Source organism: Triticum dicoccoides, chromosome 5B (genome assembly GCF_002162155.2).
Source record: "Triticum dicoccoides isolate Atlit2015 ecotype Zavitan chromosome 5B, WEW_v2.0, whole genome shotgun sequence".
Taxonomy (NCBI): domain Eukaryota; kingdom Viridiplantae; phylum Streptophyta; class Magnoliopsida; order Poales; family Poaceae; genus Triticum; species Triticum dicoccoides.
Window position 1 is genome coordinate 292,888,239 of NC_041389.1, and position 20,962 is coordinate 292,909,200.

Below are 20,962 nucleotides of genomic sequence, written 5' to 3' on the forward strand. Positions count from 1 at the left end.
CATAAAGAGGTGCAACGGGCAATGATCCGAGGTATCCGTCAATATGGCCTGTAGGATGCAATCTGGGTGGGCTAGATTTAGAGCGCTCTTCATAAATTATGGCAACCCCAACCCATATGACGACTGCTAGAATGATCTGCCAACATTATTATGCCGATCAAGACCATATGGCACGCCACTTTCCACATTTATTCACCTTTCATTTTCAGAAGATCCAGTGAAGCTAGCTTGTAGTATGCCAAACATGAACCAAAACAAGATAACGTCCTTCAGTTTAAACTAGGCAGAAAAAGGAACAAAAAGAAAACAGTTTCATGCTACAAACAGTCTCCAATTTGAACCTACACAGGTGGTTTACAATTTGAACATTATGTGTACCCAATTGTCTGCAGAAGATTGGCTTAATGCGATAAATAACCAAATCAGATGTTCAACGATCGATCAGTGGTAGGACCTGCAAATTACCGAGGCAAGACAGAACAAGGTGAAAGTACAAATGCGACGAATACTACTGAATACGACCAAAATGATAGGTCATCCAAAGTAAGCACAATTTTAACAGTTCGCTTCGCTGAATATCACCAAATCCAAATGACACTTGGAAATATAGCATCAAACGTTAGATAAAGTCTCATCCAAAGCAAAGGTAATCTGAGCTTCGAGATGGCAGTGCAGTAGGTAAGCAGTGACCCAGAAATGAAGAGTTGAGTTCACACGAAGATGCGCCCAATTCCTGACAAGTCACCACACGGCCTGAATCATAGAAATGACAGTGGTATCAGCTAACCAAATTTGCACTGAAAGAAATATAATTCACAAAGAAACAAGCTGAGCAAGTAGTAAAAGATCAAACCGACTCGTAACCACAACATCAAGCTCACGTGTATACTATTTACTGTTTTAAAATTCTGAAAATTTTTCGCTTTGCTGTATTATGAGCTGTCAAAAAGATTGCACCGATTCAGACAAACTGACAATCACTGTATTATGAAAAGAAAAAACTGAATATAAGTCTCCAAACAAAATCATCAATTGGTCCCATGAAGCGAGGGTTACAAGGTACTTAACTGATCAGAGTGAACGACACATATAATCATATATGCATGTTATAATATTCTTTCTAGATTTCTTTGATCTTCTAAATGGCCAAATGCCAGAAAATACAGTCAAGATTGTATCCTTATCAATTGTAAAGATGAGATAATGTAAAGGTGACATCGGACGTGGCAACTAGGAATTTCATGTGAATAATAAGGACCGTCTCTCAACCCAGTTCCACAAGACAAATATCTCAAGAGAGAGAAAAAAATATGCTGACTTTCCAGGTATAAAATTCATAAACAGAAGTTAAAAGATCCAGTCGCAAACTTGCAACAGGCCTACAAAAGTAGCTCACTGAAACCTCCAGCATATAAAACAACCTGCATTTTGGAAATCTGAAGGCAACCTAAAAGCTGTTTTATAACAAATCAAAATGAGCAAGCCAACCAGAGTGAGCAGACGTTAAAACGCAATGTACAAAACTGCCGTGTCAAAAGAAACATTACAATCCATAAGTAACCTAGTTAACGAGATAAAAATTCTGTTATCCCTAGTGCCAAAATTACCTACCACGTAGTGTGTACCAAACTAATATGGCGATTGCCTTTTTAAATAACTTTAAGATTCATGTGAACTTTTTGTGTGTGTGTGGGTTGGGGGTGCCCGAATGGAAGCACACCCGACGACGCACGAGCTGGAACAAGCTCGTGACGTGGCGGAGTCATGCACGGTATGCACATTTAGCAACAACAACAATGTTGAATAAAAAAAAGGGTTGGGGGTACCAAAGCAAAACTCCCAAAATATAACAGGTTCTTTTTTTTTGCGGGAAAGTCACATGAAGGGACTGTAATACAGGACGCCAAAAATTCATTCAGAGCATACTCGGAAGTTAATGTGTAAGAATAATTCAGAAGTTGTAACTTGGAAAGTTTCAGAATGTACAATACAACGACAGTATAGGATAATGAACATATGGATAGACTGGAGACTATACAGCAGGAATTAGGGAAGTATCAAGTGTGTCATATCTCTTATACCAGCATATATATAAGGGACCCCTATATATAATGTATAGTCTACAGCTAACAGAACTTGTGATCTTAACTTCTAAAACAGACTTAAGTATTGGAACGATAGCCTCCCATCCTTGTCATTTTGACCATAATTACTTCACTATCCTACCTATCTTGCAAGAAGAACTCCCTATAACCTGAGAATCCTAGAAAGGATGAACATTTGTGCCTCCAAGTTGTACTAGTCTACTCCAAAGCTAATGCACTAACTTACTCATGGTATTATGCACATGGAACAAACTACTCCAAGCAAACACACATGGAAAACATTGATCTGAGTGTGCAAATGAGCAAGCAACATTGCTGAACAAAAAATAGCACCATTAACAGGAGCGGGCTGTCTTGTAAATTACCCCAAGACAGTTCTCTGGATATGAAGCCTCAGCATTGTTAGCTGTTTCCATGTTTCACACTGCTCACACAATCAATCAAACAATTTCGCTGGTGTTCATCTGCTGGATCTGGTCAGACAGTTGTTCCTGCAAGTAACATGTTACTTCCGCGAAACGAACCTCACAAGCCCTGTCCGAGCCATCAGCCGTGTACTTCTTCCGAGACCGTGTATAGAAATGTCCTAGATATTCCATCCGGTGCGCTCCTCTGTTTCGGAGATAGTCGAGGAAGTCCTGGGCCTCCAGCAGCTTTCTATCAAGTTTCTGCCTTGCAGTTGCTTGTAGAGGGAGGGGGGGACGTGTATATCTGCCCAAACCATCATTGTACTCTTTCTGCTTGTGGTCAAATGTGCACTTCAGTAGCCAGTTCGTGGCTACGAGCCCCTTCCACTGAGACAAGAGAGGGAGACCCAAAAGAATCACGTCCTTTCTTGCTTTGTCCATAGTGGATATCTCTAGCTGCTCATATAGTGTTTTGTACAAAAGAGTAGAACGAGCAATGGGCACTAAAGATCCGTGAAGATGATACATGAATCTCAAGTCAAACCTTGTTCGCATGAGATTAATCAGACGTTGAATTTCCGCTGGGATCTGCCCATTCAGTGTAAATAGCTCCGTCATGATTGCACACACTGCGCCATAGTTGTTAAATTGCTGCGTCATACAAAACTTGATGCGCCGGACTCCTTTCAGCTTGGCCTTTCCAGATGTACTGACAAAAACGTCTGCAATGCTGAAATCAGTGTAACACAGACCAGCAAGCTCACTCTTCCGCATTCCTTTGAGAATTGTTCTACCAATTTTCTTCCCAGTTTCTGTAGCAGTCCTGTAGGTCTTACACTCTTACTGTTAACAATTTCACCTGGAATCTCCATTTTACCCTCCGCCTCTGCACTGTTAGGCGCCATAGCAACCGCATGCCTTATCTGTATGTAACTCTTCACGTCAATTGCATCATCCTTGAAAACATTGCCTTCAGTGCTCTCATACTTTTCGTAAACCAACGATGATGATGCAGCTACAAAAATATAACAAATAACATATCATTACAGAATACATGTGCAGGAAACAAATTGAAGAATGTAACATTTGATGGACTTATTACCTCCTGTATGGTCAGCAGTAAACATAGGATACTTGGATGCCATTTTGAGATTTCTAAGATGTTAGATTGCTGCAAAAAGGAGAGGAAGACGTCAGACAAGGATCACAGCAAACAGTTTATGAATGCAGAAAGATCACTAAAATGGAGTATTGCATTTACAAGAATAACAGAACCATGAAAAGAATAAACTTCTATAGATTGCAGTCACTATTCATCATTGAACAAAAGTGATAATGGACAAAACAAAATCTGCTCATATAGTATCTTAAGTAGGCCAAGCAAAAAGGAATAATCACAGCAAAGACTAATCATGCAACATTCCAGGAGAACAAGACTAATTACAGCAAAAATCTGCTCATAGGGTATCTTAAGAATGGACAAATAAAAAGAATAATCATGCTATATTCCAGGAGAACGAGAGATAAAATCACAGCAAAGACTAAATCTTACTTCCACCGTTCACAAATATAAGATGTTTTGGATATTTCAATATGGATTACATACGGACTGAAATAAGTGAACAAACACACTAAAACGTGTATATATACATTGATTCACAAAAAACTTAGAACATCTTTTATTTATGAACAGAGGGAGTAGCAGACAACAGTCATCATTATTATAATACTACTCCCTCTAAAGAAATATAAGAGTGTTTAGATCACTACTTTAGTGATCTAAACACTCCTATATTTCTTTACAGAGGGAATACTACACTATCTACTACTCCCTCCGTTCCAAATTACTCGTCGCAGAAATGGATGTATCTAGAACTAAAATACATCTAGATACATCCATACCTGCGACAAGTAATTCGGAACGGAGGGAGTACAACCAGGAGGACCATGATCTGTACCATGCTACAAACAAAAACTAAATTGTGACAAAGAAGAAGATTAAACATTAGTAAGAAACGAGGCAAGATCCTTATTATAATAATTTTGAAGATACATCTATATGGCATGCAAGGATCATCCATCAGGCCACCAGTGTTGTCCCAGAATTACTACTATCGCCAATCCATTATAAGTGTCGCAGTTTTGAACTAACCCCAGTTCAAAACTACAAACACACAAAACGAGATTAAACAGTCCAGCATCAGCATGCAGCAAATACCACACAAATGTGTAGTAAGAACAGCAAAGGTGATGAGAACAGCAAAATGCAGTACTAGCCTTTACTTTTCCAAAGGCTTTTCCGGACGTAATATCATGGATATACTCAAAAAATATAACCTAAAATAAGCCCACCGACACAAAAAAGAAAGAGAGTACCCCACAAACAAAGATTAGATGTGATAAGCTAGAAGGCAGTGCCCAAAAATAAACCACACCACGGATCAGCATGCGTAGGTACAGGGAACAGACCTGGCAAAGGCTCAGGCAGTAAGAAGAACAACATAAAAATAGGCAGAAGAAATCACCTGAGACGAAGGCGAAATTGTGAACAGAAAGGAAGAGGAGCTTGAGACCCCAAAACAACAGCAAACCAAGCAAGATTACATTTTATCAGAACCTTTGCATTGAATACATCAACACTTAGTCATGTGCAGGACAACACCAACTATGAATGTTGTACAACCTATCTCGCATGGATAGATTGATACATTATAAATCACACCCACAGCTAAAAGAACTGCTTGATTTTAGAACGTATCACTATTACCTGCCATAAAACAACAGTACCCAAGTGCAAACACCTCATAGCCATCATCCAATCTACAGACGTTCTGCATTTGTCGTCCTAAATCTGAACATATACAACAGCTGTACATTTACTTAGTTTTATTAGCTGTTATGATCTATCATGTGAATACCCAACCATCATCTTAAAATCATCAGAATTGAGTTTGATTGTCGTCCTAAGTCTGAACATATAAAACAGATGTACATTTACTTAGTGTTTTTAGCCGTGATCGTTTTACATGTGAATACCCAACCATCATCTTAAAATCATCACGGTTCAGTTTGATTCTAAGCTATACACCCAAAGCATCCAACTATGCAAGGCGAACACTGACAGTCCAATACTTCAGAAGGTACCTGCTGTGCTATCAATATAGCGTTGCATCCTGTTAGAATAATCAAATTAAATGTATATGCTAGCAGGTAGTATTCCCATGGAGAAAATAAACCATCTCCTACCAAATCATGCTTATACAGCCAGACATGAATATCGATACACTAACCCGGTTGAAAGCAGACAATCACCAATCTAACAAGCAGCCAGACATACATATAAAAGCAGACAGTCAAACATTTAGAAATCAAACGTCTTCCATCAAGTCACATAATCACCAATCTAACAAGCAGCCAATCATACATATGAAAGTATATAATCAAACATTTATAAATCAAGTGGATGGTCAGGATCCGCACCTGAAACTGAAATGCAGGAGAAAGACGACCACGGCCGAACTAGGAACAGACAGTAGCACCAAACTCTAGCCACCCCCTGTTCAGCCGAAAAGAACAAACACGTTGTGAGCCACGAACAAGCGCACATCGCGCAGGAAAACTGGAAGGGCTAAGAAAAGGAAGGAAAACGAACCTTTCCTATGGCGGCCGCGGTGGCAACGACGGACGGCGAGCGGTCAGATCCGGAACCAACTGCAGCACAAGCACGATGTCAGCCAAGCCAGTAGCAACGACCGGGAGAAGAGGAAGCACAGACGGGAGAGAGAGAGAGAGCGGGGCGGCGCACCAGAGGCTAGCGAAAACGGAGCTACAGATCCGGAGAGCGGCGGCGGCGGCACAGAGCAGCTAGGGTTCGCGGGAGGGGGGAGTGAGGAGAGAGGGCAGGATGCCGGCGCAGTCGCGCAGGTCTATCGCCTCCCGACCAGAAAAGTGAAATGACAAAAATGCCCCGGTGGGGGCGGAATTTACATTTTGATGCAGTTGATATTATATAACGGTGAATATCCAGCGGCTCACATCCATCTGGTCCGAGATTCAACGGCCAAGATTGCACAGAAATTTCGACTGGACGGTCCAGAGTGTCTGATCGTTTTTTTTTGGAGTGTAGAGTGTCTGATCGTTGTGAGGAGCTCATTCATTCCAGATCTTTACTGCTTGGATGTAAGAGTATTATTACACTAAGGGCGTATTTGGTTGCCCGCATTAGGCCTAGCCTGGCCTACGCGGGAAGAAAGTGGCCCGTTTGGTTGCCTGCTTTCACAGTGCGGCCCGCATCGCACGGGACTTAAAGCACGTCCAGGCCAGGCCCAGGGAAAACGCCCGAATCGGCAGTAGCTCGCGAGCCTGGCTCGTGCGAGGCAGGGAAGGGCGACGCGCTTCTTCCCTCGTGCGAGCAGGAGAGATGGCGCGAGCTCGCCCGCGTCGCCGAAAAATCGGCGGGAGGATTTCGGCTCACCTCCCGCCGAGTCCACCCTTATTTAGCCCCTCCCGCACCTCCCCAACTCCCGCCACCATTCTCCCTCCGTTTGAGCTTTCCCACCGACGGCATTGACACCGACGAGCAGGTAAGCGGCGCATCCTCATCGGTCGGCGGTCCACGGCGTCAGCGGGCCTTCACCGGCCGGCGTTGATCTTCCACGACCGTCCCCCCTCGTCCTCAAGCTGCAGCCATGGCCTCTGTGAGTTCAATCCCCTTTCTCTGTGTTCCTTCTAGCTAGATCTGAGCTGCAACTAGGGTTTGATCTAGATGCATGGTTGATTAGTGGTCTGATCTGTGAGCTGCTATGGTTGATTGCTATGCTGCGGTTGCAATTTGTGGTAGGGCTGATGTTCAAGCATGTAGTAGGCTAGATTAGTAGTAGAGTTTGAAGTTGAATCTTGTGCTCGTGTTGAATCATGCTTAGATCTGTGATTTGTAGCTATTGGTTGTCCATTTGTAGCATGTTGTTTGTTGTAGTTGTATGTTCCTGCTCATAGATTGTCCGGTCTGCTTGGTATGATAGCGATGAAGCATGTGCTTACTATGATACTGATGAACCATGTACATGTATGCTTCTGCTTTCATCGATTGTCCGGTATGTTGTGTGCTATGCTTATTGTCAATGCGCGCTACGATTGTAGGACATGACCATGCAGACGCAAAATCTTAGTCAGGCCCTTGTCGTGTCCGACAGCCAGTTTGCTCCATCGTTTGTCGAGGACTCGCAGCCTATGTCCCAGATGGCACTTGATTCAGAGGTGTTCGCCTCTGACTCCCTCTATGTACCAGTAGTGCTCGTTGAGCTAACTACTGCTGCTGCCGCTGCACTCAAGCTAGCAGCAGCAAAGGCAAAGAAGGATGGTAGGTCGAACAACATGAAGTGGCAGCCGTTTCATGTCCACGTTCGTGCTAAACAAGATGTGTGAGCTTATCTTTAGTGGAGTTAGGACTGACAAGGGCTTCAAGGATGTGCACTTGAACACCATTGCGAAGCAGGTGTTCGAGTTCTGTGGGCAAGAGGTGTCTGCCACCCAGGTGTACAACCACCTGAGGAAGTGGAGAAGTCAATGGATCCAAGTGTCCATGCTGAGAGACCTTAGCGGTCCTCATGGGATGAGAACACTTGCTCCATAGTTCTGGAGGCAGAGCACTACGCCGGCCATGTCGCGGTCAGCTCACAACCCTCTTCCTTTTCATACTGTCCACCATTGCCTACTCCTAATCGCAACTAACAACACTTGGGTTTCATTCTTAGGACCACCCAAGGGACGTTGAGTTCCTCAACACACCCATACAGAACTACAACCAGACGCAGCACATCTTCTCCTTCGGGCTGGCAACTGGGAAGCATGCCATGGGCTCGGGGGAGCCTCTTGGTTCACCCATGCCAGACTTCCCTGGGACCCCGGACGTCGAGGTCCTCGATGGCCCTGACAAGCCCGCTGCGAAGCCCTTCGACAAGCCACTTGACCCCGTCCATGATAGGAAGAGGAAGATAGGAGGCCTGGTGGAGGAGGAGATCAATGTCTTCTGAAGCATGACTGAGGCGGCGAAGGAGGTGGCAACAGCCATCAGGGAGTGCAAGCCCCTCGACGTCCACCCTGACCTGTATGGCGCTGTCATGAACCAGGGTGGCTTCAGTGACGAGGCTCTCATGGCAGCTCTCAGCCACCTGCTTGACAACAAGGCCCAGGGTGTTGGGTTCGTTGCCATGGCCGATGCTCACGGGGTGTTGTGGCTCAAGAGCTAGTTGGGCAAGCACTACTACTAGAGCAGTGCTACCTGTGAGCGTGCATGATCCCCGACGGCGATGGCGGTGGCGACGACAACGATGACGATGACGATGTACATTGTGTGTAGCTAGGGCTCAAAAACTATTTGACGGTCTGTATATTTTGGTTAGGTGGTATATACTAACCCCTCATGCTGATGGTGAACTTGCGGTGGTAGGACGACACCCTCTTTTGGATGTGGGTAGGTTAACACCAAGGTAGTGCTAGGAAGAACTTGCTATGCTGTATGATCATGCATGCTTTATTTCTCTTCTGCTCCATTGTTGTTTGTATGCTACTTTACTTGCTACTTGTGTGCTCCATTGATTTGATGCTTCAACTCTTGTTCTCGTGCATTGCTAGGGCAAGTGGTATGCCCTATTCATCGGTAAGGTCCCAGGGGTTTATAGTTCATGGGAAGAAGCCAGTGCACAAGTGGCATCGTATAGCAACAACACCCATAGAGGGTTCAAGACTAGGCAGGCAGCAAAACAAGCTTACTCCGAGTGGGTGCGAAAGCACAGCAGCACTGTTGACAGTCGCAAGGTTGGAGGTGTCAAGGTGGATCGTCAGTTTGGGCTGAAGCTGAAGAACTTCATCATCTTCGCCCAATTCATCGCCATTGCTATGATGTGGCGTTGGTGTGCTAGGTGTGGGTAAGCTCACCAACTAGGATACAAGGTAAGCACAACATGTACGCTGTATGCAACCAAACGCCATGTTCATGTGCCTCTCGGGCCAATGCAGGCAAACAAACAAAGTGCACTTGGGTATTAGCTAATGAAGGGACACTAGATGCAGGCAACCAAACAACTGGCAGATGGCGTATTAGGGCCTGTTTTTGCTCAACCAGGCTGGTTTGAGAAGTGTATGCGATGCAGGCCCTGTAGCAAACGTCAACCAAACACGCCCTAAGGGCGCGTTTGGTTGAAATCTCTGAAAGTGCCCGCATTGCATACAGTGGCAGAGCTTGTCTCAAATAACTGGGCGGGCCGGCTTATAGAAACATCTATTGGTCTTGTGTCTCGTGGTCCAAAAATAGATATACCTTGAAAAGAATCACATAAGATGGGTGGGTCAGGGCCCTTTTGGCCTTGTTGTAGCTCCGCCACTAATTACATACTTGTCCCAATTTAGCGTGGCTGAGTAAAAACAAGCAAAAATATCAACATATGTACTTAGTTTGGTTGGCCGCATCGAGGCTACCTGCATTAGTGGATCAATTTTGGCATGGTGTTTGGTGTGTCCTGCATTGGCTCGACACACACAACTAAATGGTGTTTGGTTGTATGCATGTGATATGATTAAGAATTAACATCTATGTATAACACACATTTGACACACAATTACTAAGACTAGTTCGTCGCGCCCCTGTCGGACTAGTTCGTCGCGCCCCTGTCGGACTAGTTCGTCGCGTCCACCGTCGAACGCGCTCTGCCTCGACACCTTGTACTATGTTGCGGACAGCGTGGCCACCAGCGCCACGGGCGACTGCGGTGGACGATGACGACGACACCAACAACTAGTTCGCCCATCGTCATCAGACTCGGTACCACGACCACCATCGGATTCAGCATTGCTTGTCGTCTACCTCACTGGCAAGTACTTGTAAGACTCCACCGCACCACACCACCTCGTCGACTCCCCTAACTCCAACTCCAACCGCACCTGGCCGAAGCCCCCAAGCTGGTCCCCTCCATGATGGCTTCATCACGCTGGCCACGCTCTTCCTCATCGTCAACCTCGTCATCACGCGGCACCATCCTGCTCACCTCCCGCTCCCACAAGCGCCGACACCACGGCGGCCACAACGGCGACCAACACGACCACCAACAAGAACCGCTCCACCACGTGGAGCCGCGGCAGCATCAAGAGGACATGTACTATTGTGACCAGCAGAGCGGGGTGTCGGTGTCAAAACCGGCGGATCTCGGGTAGGGGGTCCCGAACTGTGCGTCTAAGGCTAATGGTAACAGCAGGCGGGGGACATAATGTTTACCCAGGTTTGGGCCCTCTCGATGGAGGTAATACCCTACTTCCTACTTGATTGATCTTGATGATATGAGTATTACAAGAGTAGATCCACCACGAGATCGTAGAGGCTAACCCTAGAAGCTAGCCTATGGTTATAATTGTTGTTGTCCTACGGACTAAACCCTCCAGTTTATATAGACACCGGAGGGGGCTAAGGTTACACAGGGTCGGTTACAGAGAAAGGAATCTTAATATCCTAACTGCCAAGATTGCCTTCCATGCAAAGGAGAGTCCCATCCGGACACGAGACGAAGTCTTCTATCTTGTATCTTCACAGTCCAACAGTCTGGCATACACATATAGTCCGGCTGTCCGAGGACCCCTTAATCCCGGACTCCCTCAGTAGCCCCTGAACCAGGCTTCAATGACGATGAGTCCGGCGCGTAGATTGTCTTCGGCATTGCAAGGCGAGTTCCTTCTCCGAACACTTCAAAGTAGATCTTGAACATAAGAATCGTGTCCGGCTCTACAAAACAAATTCCACATACCACTGTAGAGAGTATAATATCCCACGAGTCCAATCAGCTGACAACTCATAGCGTGACATCACGCTACGGCCCAGTCTTTATTCGAACCGTTTTTATCTTGCCCCTCCGTATTTTGAGGCACATTTTTATTGGCACGTCTTGTCAAAGCAGAGATCGTGTCCCTTATCACGGGATTCTCATCAACGCGGGCATGGGTAACCTCACCATGCCATCAGCACGGCGCTTGGGAAATAATCGAGTTTTAGGGCGAGTGGGGAGGCGCACGATTTTTACTGCCTTTATAAAGGGATAAGGATTCCCCTCTTTCACTCACGCCTTCTCCTTCCTCTGATCATCCATTCTCGAGCTCCAGCGCCCAAGCACCCATCACTTCCGCCCAAAAAGCACTCCAATCATGTCTAGATCCAGAGCGCAAGGCAAGTGGATGGCCTCCTCCTTTCAGGAGAAGGATATCAAGAAACTCCGAGAGGATGAATACCTGGCCAAGAAGATCGCACACCGTCTCCCAGAGGCGGGACAGATCGTCCCTACTCCAGAACCCCATGAGAGGGTTGTATTCCTCCCTCACTTCGTCCGCGGGCTAGGGTTTCCCCTCCACCCATTTGTTCGCGGCCTTATGTATTATTACGGGATAGATTTCCATGATCTATCCCCCAATTCCTTCCTTAACATCTCGACATTCATCGTCGTGTGCGAAGCCTTCCTCCGCATCTCGCCACACTTCGGGTTGTGGCTAAAGATTTTCAACGTGAAGCCCAAGGTGGTCGATGGCGAACACGCCGAGTGCCGAGGAGCCATGGTGAGAAAGATGCCCAACGTCAAATGGCCATTGGGTAAATTCAACTAGTCCATCAAAGGTTGACAACAACAATGGTTCTATATTACCGAGCCACGTGGCGCCAAATGGGCCGCCACCCCTGAATTCTGATCCGGAGCCCCACTGCGGCTCATGTCCTGCCCCGAAAAGGGCCTAGACTGGCCTTCGTCCGACGGGCTGACGGCACTCCAAGCACGTATCAAGAGCATGGAGGACAAGAATATCAAACTTGTCGATGTGGTCCAGGTGATGCTAGTTTGCCGGATCCTTCCTTGCCAATGCTGGACTTGCCATATATGGGAGTTTGATCCGGCCAAGCACCAAACCTTGCTAGAGTTCTTCGGCACGATGCACGAAGACATTTGGAAGTTGCTATTCAAGCCTGGCAAGTCGTGGCCGGACACCGCCGAGGATCGCGGGCACAAAGTGTCCCGCCCCGCAAGTTTGGTGAGTCTTTATATGTTTTCAAGGTGTATCCTCTATTTGTATACCCTGGGGAAAACACCTAATATTTCCCCGACGATTCTCCCAGGCCTAGACGGAGAAGGCAGAGCGGATCTACTATCCGGCTCTGCTGCCTGAAGAACAAGCCGACCCACTGAGGGAGTCCTGGATTAGGGGGTATCCGGACAGCCGGACTATATACTTTGGCCGGACTGTTGGGTCATGAAGATACAAGACTCAAGACTGTGTCCCGTGTCCGGATGGGACTCTCCTTTGCGTGGAAGACAAGCTTGGCGATCCGGATGTTAGATCTCCTTCTTTGTAACCGACTCTGTCTAACCCTAGCCTCCTCCGGTGTCTATATAAACCAGAGGGTTTAGTCCGTAGGACAAGAACAATCAGAATCATAGGCTGGCTCCTAGGGTTTAGCCTCTACAATCTCGTGGTAGATCAACTCTTGTAATACTCATATCATCAAGATCAATCAAGTAGGAAGTAGGGTTTTACCTCCATCGAGAGGGCCCGAACCTGGGTAAAACATCGTGTCCCCTGCCTCCTGTTACCATTAGCCTTAGACACATAGATCGGGACCCCCTACCCGAGATCCGCCGGTTTTGACACCGACATTGGTGCTTTCATTAAGAGTTCCTCTGTGTCGTCGCTGCAAGGCTCGATGGCTCCTTCAATCATCAACAACGCGGTCCAGGGTGAGACTTTTCTTCCCGGACAGATCTTCATGTTCGGCGGCTTCGCACTACGGGCCAATTCGCTTGGCCATCTGGAGCAGACCGACAGCTACGACCTTGGCCATCAGGTCAGGTTCGGAAACTTGAACTACACGACCAATATCCGCGGAGACTTGATCTTCGATGGATTTGGGCCTACGCCAGGAGCGCTGAACAGTCACGACGAGCACGGCTTAAACCTGCTGTCAGACAATACTCGGGTTATCGCACCCACAAGAGCTCCGGACCTAAATTCGGGGCAGATCGCGTCGTCCGAGGACGGGTGGATGGACCCCGCCCCGGATAGGCCTGGGCTTTCAGTTCCCCCGAACCGATCGGTTCGGTGCTTCGGGTTTCCACAAAAATCGGTTTTTAGATTGTGCTGACCGATCGGTTTCCTAAATAAGCACTAACCGACAAAACGGTGCGCGTACACTTTGGTTCGGGTCTCGGTCAAGACCGAACAACACCAATGTTTTGCAAGACCAACTTCGGTCTCCAAAACAAAACAGAATCAGTCTTGAGGGTAAGTGACAAAAGGAAAACCAAGCATGCAACAGAGATTCAGACATCCAGGCCATATGACATCGATCAAGATCAATTATAGCAAAAATACACACTAATTACAAGCTGTAATTCATCCATCACCTCATCCCTCTCCACCCTCGCTGTTGAAATTTAGAGCCCCAGATCCATGCGCCTACCCACTCCCTTCTTTATTCCATCACATACCAAGATTTCCAACTTGGATCTGTGCATCGGGCTTGAGCATAAGAGACGGTCGCTGCCTGGCCGGTCATCTTCCATCTCCACGAGCCGGAGCACTACCGTCGGATGGATAGGAGGGTAAGTGGACCGCGCCGCCGGCCACCGGGATCAGTAGAAGTAGAAGACATGGGGTGGCAAGATTGCGAGCTGTATGAGTGTGTTGTAGGCGAGGGGCACCTTCTGCTTGGCGTGGATGCGAAGGCCGAGCTACTGGCCGGAGGTGGAGTCGGCGCCGCGCAGCCGCAGGGCAGGGAGGTCTCCATCGCCACCCGCGGCAGCGGCAGCAGGTGAGGAGTGAGAGAGAGAGATGGATATGGTTAGTTGTTGCGGCGGTCAACAGAGTAGCGGGCGGCGGCTAGGGATGCGGTCGAGGTGCCGATGCGGATGCGACAGGGATTGGGAGAAGGATTTATCGCTCTCGAGGCCGAGTAGTTGGGTTGTGGGCTGCGAGCTATGGGCCTATGACTACGTAGGTTTCTCTCGAGTCCATCAATTTCTTCGGTACTTCGGTGTATTTGGTTACTCGATACGTACACCCGGATTGACCGAAGAGAGTTCGGTTTTTCAGATTAGCTGACCAAATTTATGACTGAAGAATTCGGTTTCAGTGACTTCGGGTTCGGTCACGGTTAGTTTGGTTCGGTACTTCGGTCATCGGTTTATATGCCCACCCCTAGCCCCGGAGGCCGCATACTCATCGGCGGTAGAGCCGAACACGGACTCCATCCCCAAGGAAGTCTATGTCACTGGACCCCCGGACTTGTATCCGGCTGTAGGTTCCAGACCGCGCATCCCCGAGCTTGCCGAATCTGGTTGGGCTCCGGTAATGGAGTTCACCGCCGCGGATATCTTCCAGCACTCGCCTTCTGGCGACATGCTGAATTCATTAAAGTCTCTCTCTTTGTCAGGAGACTCTTGGCCGAACTATGTCTGGCTCGAGTGGGAAGCAGGCGATGAAGAAATTAGTTGCCCACCCACCACCCACTTCATAGCCACTGTTGATGACATAACAGACATGCTTGACTTCGACTCCGACGACACCGACGGTGTGGACGTCGGTGCAGGGGACGATTTGGAACCACCACCCACGGGGCGCTGGACGGCCACCTCATCATATGATATATACATGGTGGACACGCCTAAGGAGGACAATGGCGACAAAAAGGACACAACGGAGGATAAAACCCCCGGACAAAAGCCAAAACGACGGCGCAGACGCCGCTCTAAGTCCAGCCATAGTAAAAATAGTGATAACAGCGCTAGAAAAATCGACACCCCAATCAACTCCAAAGGCAACAACGACCATTTGGCTCCAATGATGGAGCAGGAAGAGCCAGGTCACGCCGAACACAGTCCGGAGCAGACGCCCGATCACAGCCCCGAGGGCCGAACTCATCAATCTGCCTCGGGAGAAGAGCACAGTCCAGACGACGATGCATTCATCATCCCGGAAAAACGTCTGGAACGAGATAACCTCCACAGAAGGCTTATAGCCACTGCGAGAAGCCTAAAGAAGCAGAAGCAAAGGCTTAAGGCCGCGCAGGAAACGCTCAATCGCAGATGGAATAAAGTGCTAGACACCGAAGAAAGATATGGCGACGATTGCCACACAAAGAGCTACCCAAAGCGCAAGCTGCTGCCAGAATTCGACGATGAGGCCATTCCGCCAAAGAACAATATGGCCAGTAGGCCGGACAAACCACTCCATGACCACAATAGAGCAGCTACTGACGCCGCACACGATCTACGCGAGCTCCTGGACAAAAAGGCTGGCGTGACCAGGTCCATCTATGGACCTAGAGGACATGCTCCGGTGCAGGATTATGGTCACCAAAACAATCAGACTGATCGAATACCAGTTCGGAATCAACACCGGACACAACAACAGTCGACAACATGCCACAACATGTCCAGATACAGAGGGGCTGCGCACCCTCTGTGCTTCACCGAAGAGGTACTGGATCACAAATTTCCACAGGGATTCAAACCCGTGAACATAGAGGCATACGATGGAACGACAGACCCTGGGGTCTGGATTGAGGATTTTATACTTCATATCCACATGGTTCGTGGGGATGACCTCCACGCCATCAAATACCTTCCCCTCGAGTTAAAGGGACCAGCTCAGCACTGGTTGAAAAGCCTCCCCGAAAATTCGATCGGAAGTTGGGAGGAACTTGAGGACGCTTTCAGGGCTAACTTTCAAGGGACCTATGTCCGACCTCCGGACGCTGACGATTTAAGTCACATAATACAACAGCCCGGAGAGTCTGCCCGCAAGCTCTGGAATAGATTCCTCACTAAGAAGAACCAAATTGTCGATTGTCCGGATGCCGAAGCCCTAGCGGCCTTCAAGCACAGTATCCGAGACGAGTGGCTCGCCAGACACCTCGGCAGGAAAAGCCAAGGACAATGGCAGCCTTAACAAGCCTTATGACTCGCTTCTGCGTGGGTGAAGACAGCTGGCTGGCCCGCAGAGGCACCAGCGACCCGGGCACATCCGAAATCAGGGATAGCAACGGGAAGCCACGACGCAATAAAAACAAGCGTCGAAACAAGGAAGAAAGTCCGGACAACACAACGGTCAATGCTGGATTCAGGGGCTCTCGACCTGGTCAACAAAAGAAGCCATTTAAAGGCAGCAAAGAGGGATCGTCCGGCCTGAACAAAGTCCTGGACAGACTGTGCCAAATTCACGGCACCCCCGAAAAACCTGCGAACCACACTCACAGAGAATGCTGGGTCTTTAAGCAGGCCGGCAAGTTAAATGCTGAACACAAGGGAAGGAAAACACCAAGTGAAGACGAGGGCGAGCCTCGCCAGCCGAACACTGGGGGACAGAAGAAATTACCACCAGAGGTAAAAACAATAAACATGATCTACGTGACCCACATACCAAAGGGAAGGCACAAACGCGCGCTCAGAGACGCATACGCTGTACAGCCCGTCGCCCCCAAACTCAACCCCTGGTCGGCCTGCCCGATCACCTTTGATCACAAGGACCACCCGACTGGTATGCGGCACGGAGGATCGGCTGCCTTGGTGCTCGACCCAATAATCGACGGATACCATCTCACTCGTGTCCTCATGGACGGCGGCAGTAGTCTCAATCTAATATATCAGGACATTGTCCGCATGATGGGGATAGACCCATCCAGAATCAGCCAAAGTAACACCACCTTTAAAGGGGTGATACCAGGCGTTGAGGCCCGCTGCAGGGGCTCCCTCGTATTAGAGGTGACATTTGGTTCTCCAGACAACTTCAGAAGCGAAGAATTACTCTTCGCCATCGCTCCCATCCGAAGTGGCTATCATGCATTGCTCGGAAGAACAACCTTTGCTCGCTTCAATGCAGTACCGCACTACGCCTACCTTAAACTCAAGATGCCCGGTCCACGTGGCGTCATCACCATCAGCGGAAATACAGAGCGGTCCTTACGTGCGGAAGAGTATGCGGCGGCTCTAGCAGCCGGACACTAAGCGTCCTCTCCTATCAGAACGCATGCTCGGTCGTTAAGACCACGGACACGGTTAGACGAGTCCGCCACACCACCCTCGGTAACAGCCCAGATAAACCTGAGCCGGGTGCTATACATGCAACCCCATAGAGGGCATCAGGGGCTGCAAACATGCAATAAAGCCCACCTCTTTGCTTGACCTTACTAACAGGCCAATGTCTTACACCCCTACTATCCATTGATAATAATCAACTCTTCGCACGATTAGGCCGTACTCTTTTACATGAGTTTTCCTCTTTACAGACACCATTCGTGCGACACCCTACCAGGACACGGAACAACAGAGACAAAGGCGCAGACGTGCAGTAGGGCCCCGCTCAAAGGTTTCTCTTTGGATTAAGCCCCTGTGTAAACCTTCTTTATTGTCTCTTGTTGCTTGACATCCCATGGGTATTCTATACACCCACAGGGGATACTGGCGTGATTGGCATTTCGCCACGACAGACTACCGCACGTACCTGGAAATACAGGGTTCATAATAAAGGGCGCTACTCAACCCAGTATATGTTATAAAGTCCGAATACCTTCGGGAGTGTTCGGCGTCGCGAGTTAGGCCTTATATGCATCAGCTCCGAAACATGTCTTTGGTCAAATGTTGGGTTTGCCCGGCTCCTGGGTTTGCCGCCTTATGTTCCGCTTCTATCGGCTAAGGCGGCCAAAGGAGAACTACTGCGATTGTGCCTTGGTTATTCCGGATGAGCACCTCAGTAGAGAAAGCCAAAAACTGACTGTCATGATATAACGAGAGACTGGTCAACCACTCAAGGACTCATCGGAATTGTTAGGATTCCTCCGCATTAATGAAGGACCGTTTCCCGGTCATGTACACACGCGCCCGTATCCGAATGCACGCGAAGGTACCAGGGGCTACATAGTAGCCCCACCGTTAAACTCCTATGGCTAAGTGAAAGCGTTAAAGCTATATAGTCCGGTTGCCTAGTTCGACGTGCGATCACCTCCTTAATGGACCAAGACGTTGGATAAAGTGTGATTACGCACATTTTTGCGAACACCCCTGCATTGTATGCGTGGGGGCTGAAGCCAATGACTGCTAACTTTCAGGTTATATATATACATCAAACGGCCGCACAGGAGGCACAATATCACTTTCGGGTGAAAGTATAAGCATAGCCCCTATAATTAAAATACAATTGTTTTTACAATGAAACGATTTGTCACTCGAACATGACATTCTTCGAGCACTGAGCCTCTATTAAACGAGCACCTTCTGTTACCTGCTCCAAGTAGTGCTCGGCCGGATCCTGGCTCCTCGCCAGATTCTGAGTTGCAATGATGGTGGCCTCCATATCTTCCCAATATGTTTTAACACAGGCAAGAGCCATCCGCGCACCCTCTATGCACGCCGACCTCTTCATGGCATTGATTCGTGATACGGCACCAAAGAATTGTTGCACTAAACCAAAACAACTGTCCGGCTTCGGCTCCTTCGGCCATAAATGGTCTATTACAGACCTCATTGCAAGATCGGACAACCTATGGAGCTCGGCCACAGCGGCCATCCTTTCACTCAATGGCAACGGGCGCGTTGGAGCACTGAATTGCGACCAAAACAGCCTTTCCACTTCACTATCTTTTTGATCCTCCAAAAACTTGGCCGCATCAGCCGTACTCTTTGCCAGATCCGCATATGCATCTGCAGGGCTCCAGCGCCGATCCAAAGGAGTGTAATTTGGATCTAAGAACTTCATCCGCAACAAATAGGGGCTTCCAGCTGCGATTTCCCCGGCCTGTCGAAGCTCCTCCGCGCATCCCTAATTTCGGAACGCGTCTCCTTGGCCGCATCAAGGGCTTTCTTCAGGTCAGCCGACTTTGCCTGATTCTCCTTTTCAAGGAGCTCATACCGGTCGGCGGCATTTTTCAGCTCCACTGCCATCTCGGCTATTTTATCTTCGCTTCGGCGATGAGCAGCCCGTTCGACTCTCAACTCTTCGGCCGCCTTTAGGGCAGCCGCATTGCTAGCCCGGTTTTGCTCCTTGGCTAGGGCAAGCTCCGCCCTCAGGGCCTCCACGACAGCAGCTCCGCCTGCAGTCGAAGCATATCACATTAAAATTATGCTCCTCATAATATTTCCTATAAAAACAAGGAAAGTAGAACACATACTTTGTGACTCGTTAAGCCGCTCATTCACAAGCGTGATGTTGGCATCCACAATGTCAATCTGTCGCCTCAGTTCGGCGACTTCAGCGGTCCGGTCTGCCCTCGGACCCTTAGCCACCTGCGCATGAATGCAGTGCAATCATTACTTAAGAGTGTGATCCTCTGTTTGCCGCCTAGGGATGGCAACCAAAGTCTCAGGGGCTACCATCTATACGGAGCACACCTACCATGTGCGGTACAACCAAAAAATTATGTATTTCATTATGTACCTCAAAGCCTTTGAGCAGGCTCATAAAAGCTTCATTCAACCCGCTCATGGCGGATGAAATCTTCCCAAGCACCGTGCTCATTAATGAACGGTGATCCTCCGAGAGAGCAGCTTGCTCCAGAAGGCCCATCAGCGTGTCCGGCCGGTTGCCGAACTGTGTCGGAACCTTCTTATCGCCCCCATGGGAGCCGAACGCTCCGGGCTCAGGGCGGCCGAAGTGTTAGCTCCTGGCCTCGACAAATTTGGACTCCTCCATGACGACACCTCAGGGTCGCCCGCCTCATGAGGCGGAGAGGCAGGTGGGGTTTCACTCTCCATCATCTCCAGAAGAAGATCCCCCGAAGACGAGCTCTGTCGAGAAGAGCTGCTAGCGGGACTGCAAAGAATGGATCCTGGTTATTGTTCTTGGAGGAGGAAGCAGTAGCTTTGTATTTACGATTAACTTACAACTCGGCTGAGGGTTGGCCCGTTTGCAGGCATGGAGCGGTGAGGACGCCCTCCGTGGCAGGGCCCCCTGGTGAAGTTTTCTTTCCTTGTCTTGGCACCTCCGTCTCCAAGTCTTCGGAGGCGGCCCTCTTCTTCTCGCGAGGGGAGGAGACCGTAGGTTCCCCTCCCCGACTATCCTCCTCCGTGGAGATAGTAATTCCCCCGGTTTGGATGTGCAATGTGTGAAGCTCTGCTTCTCTGTTCTTCCCTCTGTCTTGCCCCGAGGGCACTTGACTTAGCACACGACTAAGCATCCTGGCTATGGCAGGATTAGGCGAGCCTTTGGGAAGCGGTGCCGGACACCTAATTCTCTCTGCCTTGCTGAGCCAATCCTGGCCGCAGATGGTTTTCAGAATAATGTTATGATAAATATAAACGAAGTGTTCGGTTTTTGGGTTACTTACTTGGGTATCTGGGCGGTTGCAGCTCAGGCTCGCATCCTTGGTGGTGTCCGGACACTTTACTTGTGGTCCGAACAATAACTTACACATCCCTTCGAGCGTCATGCCGAAGA

The 20,962-nt window shown here is 48.6% G+C and overlaps 1 long non-coding RNA gene across 1 annotated transcript; it reads right to left on the bottom strand.

The window, feature by feature from the left end:
* Window positions 1–293: 293 nt before the first annotated feature.
* Window positions 294–6,445, bottom strand: LOC119308516. Its single transcript, XR_005150152.1, has 6 exons — window positions 6,318–6,445; window positions 6,165–6,223; window positions 5,993–6,068; window positions 3,615–3,683; window positions 2,471–3,527; window positions 294–753 (listed from the first exon to the last, which is right to left on the bottom strand). It is a non-coding gene; the product is annotated as an uncharacterized LOC119308516 (long non-coding RNA).
* Window positions 6,446–20,962: the final 14,517 nt, after the last annotated feature.